Source organism: Lathyrus oleraceus, chromosome 5, assembly GCF_024323335.1.
Source record: "Lathyrus oleraceus cultivar Zhongwan6 chromosome 5, CAAS_Psat_ZW6_1.0, whole genome shotgun sequence".
NCBI classification, from domain to species: Eukaryota; Viridiplantae; Streptophyta; class Magnoliopsida; order Fabales; family Fabaceae; genus Lathyrus; species Lathyrus oleraceus.
The window spans coordinates 142,179,494-142,190,591 of record NC_066583.1 but is presented as its reverse complement, the minus strand read 5'-3'; positions in this window follow the sequence as shown (position 1 = coordinate 142,190,591).

Below are 11,098 nucleotides of genomic sequence, written 5' to 3'. Positions count from 1 at the left end.
TTAGTTGTTAATGAGTTAGAAGTTAGTATTGCTTTTGCTTTTTATTTTAAGTCATTCTTTGGAGAACACTCAACCCACTTATCACAAGCATGGATCCTTGAACCAAGACATCTTCCAAAGGAAGGAAAAAATGCCAAGTTTCCACACAATACCATGAAAGAGGGGAGACTTACAATCTCACTAACTAGAATGCTATGCCTTTTGGATCAAAAATTTAGCGCTATGTTAAGCAATCGTAATTGGACTTATGTAGAAGTCATAACTATTTGAGGTCGGGCAATAGAATTTTGGTGTTAATGCATGTTGGAGACATAGTATAATGGACTATGCTCATGAAACATACCACACAAAAAAAGAATATGCAAAAATGGTGGCCTAATCTCATCCATACTTATGTTGATTTTGCAATCAACTAGCCTTAGGATGTAGAGATATCATAGGACCATGACATGAATGCATAAAGAAGGGGAATGAGATGAAGAGGGAGGGGAAATGGATAAAACTCAAATTGGACAAAGGAGGATTTTTACCAAATTAAGATCATTCATTCATTTTGGGAGATGGAATGTACATTCCATCAATCCCCTAAATCCAATGATCTTAACCTAACAAAGTCAAATCAACCTTGACCAAGGCCCAACAACATAAGTCAAACTTACACAAACAATCAAAATGGCTCAACACAATTATTTGACATTTATTCAATTTAAAAAATACTAAAAATAATGCATTAAATTAAATATGATTTGTCAAATTCATAAAATCTCATCAAAACAATAAATAAATGGCCATGAGATTTATCATAGGTCAAACAAGGTCAAAGGACCTTGGAGAAAAAATTTCAGAATTTTTGGACACTTAAAAGTATTTTTAAATAATTAAAAACAATCACAAAATCAATTAAATCATGAAAAATATTAATAATGATCCAAAAAATAATTTTAGTTCAAAATATGAAAAAGGATTTTATTTTTAAAAAATTGGAGAAACTCTCATATTTTTTGGATCAATATTAAAATTAATATGAATTAATGAAAATCAAAGGAATAAAATGGAAATCAGAAAATACAAAAAAACGTGGATCACTTGATCTCCCTCATTAATTGAGGTGGCAGATCAAGTGGTCATCAGCGCGCTTTCCACCATAGTCACTAGTCAACGCGTAACACAAGTGGTCTTTACAAGCAACACACGAGATTAAAACATTTTGAATTGATCATGTGGCTCAGAACCTGTCCAACACATCACCGGCGCTAAACCTCCAGTCACCTTCTCAGGCGAACCTCGCCGGACTGGTTCAGTCATCACCATCATATAAATGAAAAAGGAGGACATGATCTAAAAGAAAAATGACGTAGAGCACGAATCTGACCTCAATTTTAACTAACTTGAAATATATAGAAAGATATGAGGAGTTGAATTTTGAGGTGTGTCAACTTAGTTGCTTCGGTTTGACCTCAAAGCAACTCAATCTTCTTGCCTATATTGGTAGGACTTCAGACAACCAAAGATCCAAGAGAATTGATGAGAATTGAGTGAGAATCGAAGAGAAGAAAATTTCTGGAAAATACCTTAAATGATGTGCAAAACTTGCTCTTCCTTGCTTCAATTCTTGTTTGATCTTGCTCCAATGACTTGCAGAAGTGGATTAGGATTGGAAAGAAGCTTTGGATCTTGGAGTTTTTGAATCTCCAAACAGTAAGATTCAAACTCAATTTTAAAGTGAAAATTATCAGGTTTTCCTTTGAATTGTGAGGGTTTGAAGAGAGGGTGCAAAGCTGGCGCGCAAGGGTCCTTTCAAATGAGCTCAGATGGTCCATATTTATAGCAATTGGGAATGTTATTTGCACACTTCAAGTTTCTTCCAAATTTGGCAATGTCATGCACAAGCTTTCATGGGCGTGTACAGGCCCATGAAGCAATCCAATTAGCTCCAAATGCATCTAAAATGAGATTGGAATGAATCTTGAATGGCAAGGCAATGTTATGTGATCAATTGAGCTTTGATTTCCACCAATGAGGCAGGCCTGTTAAAACCATGCGCAACCCTAACAAACTTGGTCCAAAATGAATGAATTAGGACTCTTTGGAAAGATTAGATCAAGAGGAACAACTCTTATGTTGAACACTTTTCCATTTGGGACTTAGATCAAGGTGAATTTTGAGGTGGAAGTTTGGAAATTTCAACATGTTGAAAATTTTTCTAAGTGTCAAGTCATATACCTCAATGTTCCACCTTAATAAACTTTTTATGTGAGCTCCAAATGAGAAAAGTGTCTTCCTCAAAGTTGTATCTCTTTCAAAGACCTTAAAAATGGTCACAAATGTGACATCATTTGGATTTATAATAAGAGAGTTATGCATTTTTGAAGTTGAGGAAAATCACTTGTTCAATGGTATTGGTCCAAAATGATCTATAATGTATCCTCATATCACATGCTCATAAAAGTTGGTTTAGCTTTCACTCCAAACATCAAAGTTGAATTAGACATCTTGAATTTGATTTTGCAACTTCGAAATATTTCATCTCACAAAAAATGAGCAAGTTATGGTCTTGGGAAGTTGACTTTCGAATTAGGGTTTAGACAAAATGACCTATAATGTTTCAACATAGAAAATGACTTTCCAAGCAAAATTAGCTTTAGACTTCAACATGAAAGTTGTTTGGAATGTCATTTAGAGTAGCTTTTCTCTTGGAATCATTTTCATATGGTGAAAGTTGTAGGATATGGGGTCTAGGGAGATCCAGTTTTGATCAGATGAATTCATCTGGCCAACCACCATCAACAAACTTGCTAACTTGCAATCCTCTTGACTTTTTAGGCTCATGGTAGATCATATATGCATTAGATGATGAATTTTGAAGTGTCCCTTGAGAAATTTGATCAATTGGTGAAGAAGCTTGTTGAAGAAGTTACTCAAAATACCCAGACAAACTAGGGTTTCCAAGGCAAACCAACTCCAAACTCTTGAAGAATGCTTGATCAAAATAACACATAGAGATCATTGGGACTCATATATGATGCTTAGAGACATTGTGGATCATTTCTTGGTTGTGCTCTTAGCCATGAGGGTCTCAAACCCTAGATGTGAACTTGATAGATCAATGGTGATCAAGCCCTACCTACAAAAGAGTTAGGCAAATACAACGACATATTTTTGGTATTTTGGTTAGTAAAATGATAAACATACAAGTATGATACAATCAAATAGTGCTTGGTGATCTCTCCCAAAACAAACCCAATGAAAGAGGGGTAAGGAGGATGCCAAGGTATGATCCCAATGCTAATGCATATGATGAGATTGCATGAGGGATCTTAGGGTCAAAATTTGGGGTCTTACAGAACTCTGGTGACTAAAAGAAAAACAACACAAAGTAGTTATTATAAGCTAAGGGTGAATATCCTAATAAAGGGGTATGATTCTAAAACCTTCCATGTCACACCTTCATATATGTCTGATTCGATGCAACCATCTTCGATCCCTATATGAAGATGCCCTTTGAAACTGTCTAGAGTATGCTTAGTCGCAACCACCTGCTGGGCTTTTTTTTGTGACTGTTGTTGATGGATTTTAATGGAGTCCCCATAGATAAACCAGTCTGGAAATGGAGGGGCAAAGGCCACTCCAAAGTCAGCATTTGGCAGTCGAGGAAATTTGGTAGGAAACAATTTGAAAGCCATTTCGTAGCGTTTATCAGGAGGAACGTATGAAGGTATTTTTAAAGTTTCCATTTTCTTTGAAAAAATTTCCTTTAGTGTGACAGCTGCTTCACGGATGGTTCAACTAAGATCATCGGGCATATAGGCAATTTCAAAGTAATTTTGGAACGCTTGAATTTCTTTGATGAGCGTGTAAGTACCTTTATTGGTTCTTTCCTACACAGAAAGTAAAGCTTTATCAATGTGTTAAATAAAAGAAGGAACGTCATAAAATTCTTCAGTATAATATTCGTTCCACCATCTCCCAAATTCTCGAGTACAGAGAAAGCTAGTCTCGAAGTGGTTAGGGGTAAGTTGTGTCCTGCCAGTATATCTAGCCATCTGTTTGAGAGTGGTGGTTTCATTATGAATTGCGTTGTAGATGAGAAGGCTGCCTTTTTTGTCATACAAGAACTTTGGGAGAGCCTGAATTAACTCAAACTATCGAGCCACAAGATTGGGCTGATAGGAAATCAAAGTGACCTGGATCTTTGAAGGGTTTAATCGAAGGGTTAAGATTTTGGGAGTCAAAAATGCCTCCTAAATCAGAAGAGATTATGTCTCTCGTTTTTTAGAAGGAGATGGAAAGGGCCTTCTAAACCATTCTGGACCACACTTCCTGGCTATGAAGGGGGCCATGCTCGACGTGAATACATGGCACCTGGCAAACATCATGACATAGCTCATGAAGGTTGTTCGAAGAGTTTGCCTTTCTTAGTTGGGGGTTAGTTGGGCCAATCGAATTCTTTCAACACCTCTATTGTTCACTTCTTCAGCTTCTTCATTAATGAGGCCTTTGTTGGGAAGACTTGCCTCAAAAGTGGCATTGAGCCAGAGTTGTAGTAGCCATAAGGGACCAGAGATAAGGAGTTATCCTTTTCCTCCCAAGTTCTTTAGTTGAGTGACTCCATAACTCAGTGATTCATAAAGACTTGCTAGGATCATTTCGCTTAAACAAATGTCACGTCCATCATGCAGTTGGTTTGCCAGAGTAAGGTACTTCTTGGTGACTTGTAGGGATTTCGAGCAAAAGATGGAGTGGGAGAACCACAAATCTAAGAAGGAAATGTGTTCCATATCAGAAACAATGTCGGTATCCTTGTCATGGTAGTGTGCGATATGGGTCAAATATGTTGCCCTGAAGGTGGAAAAGGCTATAGTGTCCTCATAATCAATATCAGGGTCGTATGTGTTTCTAGTAGGTTTTAGCCCTGTGATAGCGGCTAGGTCGAAGAGAGTTGGTGTGATCATACCACATGGAAGGTGGAAGGTGGAATGTGTGTTATCCCAAAAGTACAGCAAAGAGACTAACAGAGATTAGTTATACTCTAAGCCTACTTTCGACAACATTATCAGGTCATAAATCCCCATATCTTTCCAAGTTTGGGCTTTAGCTTTCTCTATTTCATTTAGCCATTCTATGTAATTGGTTGGGTCTCTAAATGAGGGAGTGGCACGAAAAACCCTAAAGTCGTTGTTCATAAATCTTAAATCTATGGTTTCGTCTGTTTTGGGTTATTCAGCAGTGGTTGGTTCAACCCTAGGTTTCTTGGCTTGCCTTATGGGTTTACATTTGTGATAAGTAGGGAAGTATTCCTTAAGCTTACTAAAATCAGTATCTAAATCAGGCAGAGGTCCAAATAACGTATGGGTTTTACTAGAAACAGAAATGGGAATAAATACCTGAGAGGCGTAAATCCTGCGTTGTTCTTCAGTTTTTGGTTCTGGGATATATTGTTGGTTGCCCACCGTTACTGGACCGGGTAATGTGGCGATATGAGGTTGTTCTAAAATCTTCTTGAGGGTTTTTGATTTGAAAAACATCTTGGCGACTTTACTTATGTCCTTGGAGGTTTTTCTTGAGGTTGCCATTATTGTTGTGTTTTGAAGGAAAGGAGAAAATATGGGTTTGCTTGAAGGTTGTTGAGAATATGAAAAGTTAGAGTGTTTGGAGATTTCAAAAAGCATAAAAAATGGAATTGTTATGAGGTGTGTCTTTTATATAAGAGTTTTGGAAGGAAAAACGGTTCAAATCAACATTAATGGTTGACAAGTTAGTGGGACACGTGTCTTTCCTGAGTTATGCGTTGAAGAGGTGGTAATTAATGCATAATCCCATAATCTCCTAAGGTCTAGGAAACATGATGATTAAAGAGATTTGGGTATGAGCTGAAAAGACATTGTTAAGAAAAAGGTAATGATGACTCTGACGTCACAAGACGACTGGGAGAAACTGAAAAGTTTTTTCGTAACATCGGGACATTAGTGACATGCAAGAATTGTCCAAGGCGTCGAAGTTTGTTCTCAAAAAATGTCTTTTTCTTCGATGTGTCGAAAATGACATTTTTGGGGGGCAATTTGTTAGATCCTAATTTTGACGCCCATATGAATTAAGAGAATAAAGTTTCCTATGAAGATGTTTTGACATATTGTGCATTGGAAGTGCTTGTCGAAGATGCCTTGGTACAAAGGTAACAATGCTGCATGGACTTAGAAATATTTCTAAGTAGTTTAAGGTGTTTTTTCGACAGAGGTGTCCCCATTTGAGGTTCGACGAGAGATTCAAATTCAAATAAATGAGGCAACTTTTACTCTTATCTAAATTGCTGAAGATACACGTGGAGCATAGTGGATAGTTGCATCCATGCAAAGCGCCATTTGTCTCGATATGATAGAAAGGCCGTTAGAAGCGGTTATTTCTATTAGTATAAATAAAAAGTCTTAGTGCTAGGATCGGATGTGTTCAAAGTGTGTACAAAATCTATAAAATTTACCAAGTATCCGTGTGTTTAGAAACAGTAAATTGAGAAATGTACGTTTAATTTACACCATTGTCATTTACTTTGAAGTAATTCAATTCATCTTTTATTTCCAGAAATATCTCTTTATTTAAAGGATTTATCTTTGTTGCCATTTATCTTCGTTTTTACAACATTCTCTTTACTGTATGTTGTTCTTTTCCCTTTTTGAGTATCTTCACGAATCACTATTATTATAAACATTGTCGAAGTGTTTATGTTCATTAGAATTCACTTTAACCAATAATTAGTACATGTCCTAAGATCAATCTGATCGATCCTGTAAGTAACCAAATTTAGTAATTTGGAAGATCAACGGCTGTTTACCAATTTTCACGGTAAACAGATTGTTGCACAACTGTTATACTTCTAATTGTGTATATATAATATACTAGTTACCTTTTCTACTAAACTATTCATTTATAGTAGATGAAGTCTCTTGCATGTGTGCTTGAGCAATGAAGTCTCTTATCTGAGGACTTGAGCAATGAATTATCTTCCTAAGTTGATTGAACTGAAGTCTCTTGCATGATTGCTTGAGCAGAAGTCTCTTTCTAGGTTTATTTAACATTAAAGTCTCTTACAAGTTTGTTAGGCAAGTTATAACTTGTTTGGTTATAGTGAAAAGCTCTCGTTGAGGCAAGGGAACTGAATTACTCTTAGTTGAGGAGAGGAACTAGGATAATCTTTGTGTGTTGCTTGCATTTACCTCTAAAAGTTTTATTTCTGCTGTTGTGATTAGTTCTGATTTTAGAATCTGAACTTTGTTCAAAATCTGAATTTGCTGATTCATAAGTAAAATCGATTTTTGGACATACACAATTCAACCCCCCTTCTTGTGTATTTTTCTCACCTTGACATTTATCAAATTTATATTTTGTCAAAAACAAAATTCCTTCACAACACTAGCATTCTTTAAAACACAAATTTGTTCTAAATCACATACTAATGCAATGACTTGTTTTTCTCTTTGTTGTTCTAGTTCTTCAACCAACATCATAAAAGGAGCAAAAGCAAGCTATGTGGAACACCATCCCAATGAAGGGGAAGAAAACTTACTTTCAACAAATTTTCAATTTTCAATTCCATCTCACAAATTTCCTATACCAAATTCCAATTCCACTTCCATTACACTTACTCATAACATTAATTAAATAAAAACACAAAAGACTATATAATGAAGAAATTAACTCCAAAAATTTCTCAATCCTACACTACGATTTTGAGGAATTCACCAACTAAATTTTATCACATGGAAATTGAACCTCTAGATAACCATATCTTTTTTCTTCTTCAAACTGGAAAACTCAAAAATCTTAATACTTTTGTCTAATCTCTTCCCAATCTTTAATAGTCATATCACTCAAAACTCAAATAACCATTTTCTCCAAATAACCTGAAACAACAAATCAATCTAGATTTTGTTATGGATCTATATTTTTAAAGTGTTATAGATTTAGATTTTGGATTTTCTTACGGATCTAGATTTTTAAAGTATTATTATTGTCGAAGAGATTTGGATAAATTTGAATATTATTATTGAGGAAAAAGATAGGTTAATAAATTTTGTAGAAGAAGAATGGATAAGTTTTGGGGATTTTTATATTTGGAAAAGTATAAGATCTAATATTTTTGTTAGAAATGTTTTGAAACCCTTTCTAAATCCTTTTAAAATGTTTTTATGCTTCCTAATGTTAAGATGCACATTAAAACTTAGAGAATACCGTCCGATATACATAAACGCTAAAGCATCATAGTTTTGACAAACATAAAAAACACATCTAACTTAAAGTTGCACTCACATCATTGAATTATTTTTATCTTCTATGTGGTGCCTCCAAAAGCATTTGCATTAATCGTTCAGACAACTCTAACATTTTATACTACCTTTTTTTCGATTGCAGGTTCTTAATGTATGATCAATGAATCATATCCTCCAAGATAACACATCACTAGTTCTAACTCTTGCAACCAAAGGACCTCTTCAACCCTAAGATCTACAAGCCTTGATTGTGTAACCCCATCAAATCATGACTTCTCAGGAGGTTGTTCAAGAGTATCTTCAAATTCCTTCATACTAATATCATATTTCCCCCTCCTTGATTGTTCATTCCTCTTCTTTAACCTTAGGTTCCATCAATGTTGCCCAACCTTTAGTAACTTCAAGCATTGTTTGGAGGACCGTATACAAATGAATTCATGTTACCTGATGGGTTCAGATTGGTCCCTTGATTTTTTTTCGTGTCACCTTGGTCCTTTAATTTTTGAAACATTATCACGTTTGTCCTTCCGTTAGTGAACATTAGTCAAAGCCAAAAAAATAGCTTCCAAGTGGCATGATACCTAATGACGTGGATATGAGACTCAAGAGCTTAAACAACTTATTCAAGAAGCACTTAACAAACATGAATTCTCTTAAAATTCAACTCTTAGTCCTAATCCATCAGATGGACAAAAGCATAAACCAACACCAAAGCAGAATCACAACCACTTGCTGAAGAAACAACAAGAAAGAAGAGCTAAACAATGAATAAGTATCAGAATCACTGCCACCGCCAACAACAACACTAACTGAAACTGAAACTGAGAAACCTAACGAAGAAGGAGAAAAGAAAGAAGAAACCAAAGTGGTTACTTCTTCCACAGGCGACGATTGAGCATAAACGGTTGAAGCGATTGAAGAAATTTTCTTTCCCAAAGACGTTGATGTTTCTGCCAAAGAGATGAACAATCAATTATCGTTGATCTCTAATGTGGACTCGTATTGTGTCGTTGATGGACTGCATTTAGGTTTGCATAAGGTGGTTCGTGTTTTGCCCAAGACTAATTCTTCTTCCACTGTTATGGTTTGTGGTGCTTTCTGATCGATATTCGTTGTTATTTCTCTTGATGCTAGAAATTCGGATATTGTCGGTAATGTTTTCTTGACTGTCCATGATCGTGATCTGGGATTTGTTGTGGCTATGTGAAATGTAAGTCCAAATTTTAGTGTTTCTTTTCATTTTGAAGATACTTCTTAATGGCTTTGGTTTTAGTTGTTTGTAGTACCACAAATATGCTCAAATCTAAGAATAACTCATATGTACTCTTTGTATTATGTATTTGATTTATCAAATTGGAGCTTTGTTCCATTACGATCTATGGAGGATGGTGTTGCAGTAAAATTGTTCAATCGTAGAGGAGCATTCGTTGATTCCTCTATTTTAGCATTTCATGGTTGTTCGCGGTGTTTTATGTGAAAAGCTAATTTAAAGAATATTGACAGGAGAGAAAGGCACAGTCATGCCCTGCCATTGCCAACTCAGCTGCCACGTTGCTTAAATAAACAGACATTTGAGGAAAACAGACTGAAGGGACTCATATGCATCTATTAAAAAGTTAAAAGACCAAGGTGACAAAAAAAAATTAAGGGATCAATCTGAACCCAATGATATAGTTAAGGAACCAAAAAGAGTATTTTGCCTTATATTTTTCATAGTAAAATACTATAAAATTTGTTTGGTTAGGATGATTTCAATGCAGTTTGGTATTTTCCATGAATCTTCGAAATCTTTATTAAGAACCTTCAAAACAAAAATGCATTAACAGTAAAAACTCTTAGAAATAACAAACTTTAAATACGAAAAACATAGTGTGACGGACAGTCAACAAGTACCACAAAACGATTTAAAGAATATACAGCTCAACCAATAATTTATTTGTTGACATAAATTGTTTTTCAAAACTTTTCAAAATTAAAAAACAACAATACAATTAGCTAACCAAGGAGCCAAAAAGTAGAAGAGTACATACACAAACTTAAATTCACTTTTGGTCCCCCTATTTAATCATCTTTAACTTTTTTATCCCCTATTTCAAAATCCAAATTTTTGGTCCTAAATTTTACTTTTCCTAGGATTTTGTTGGCCCCTCTCCACTTTGGCAGATGTATCAGTGATGAATATGATAAAAATTAATTTTTAATGAGATGACAATAATAATTATGATAAAAAGCAAAAACATATTATTAATTAATATTTACAATATTATTTAATAATATTATTTAAAAAATTAATTACATTCATTTCTTAAAAGTTTTAATAAAACCCAAACATTTTAATTACGTCCATCTAACATATTTTTCTTGTATGAAAATAAATTTTTAATAAAAGTAAAACTCAAGCATTTTAATTACATCCAAATTCACAATCTTCTTCAAGAATCCCCAAACTTTCATCCCTTCTTCAAAATGTATTCACTTTATATTGTCAAAACAAGAATTTCTTCATAACATACATATGCATTTTGTTGAAACAAAATTGTTCATATCTCTTACGTTTTGATGATAACGAAGTATTTAAATAACAAATGGATATGCTAACATATGTTTAAGTGTGCAGGATCACAAGTAAAAGAATTAATCATGATTGTTAGCATATGTGAAGAAACAATGTTAGTCTAATTCTGATTGATTAGAATCTGAATTGGTTCATCACTATATGAAGGCATCAGACTTTGAAGGTTTAGACTCTGGTCTTACGACCTACCTTCTAATGATAGCTCAGATTCTGAAAGGTTGAAGAGCATACACCAAAGCAGACTTGTCTTATCAAAGTCCCA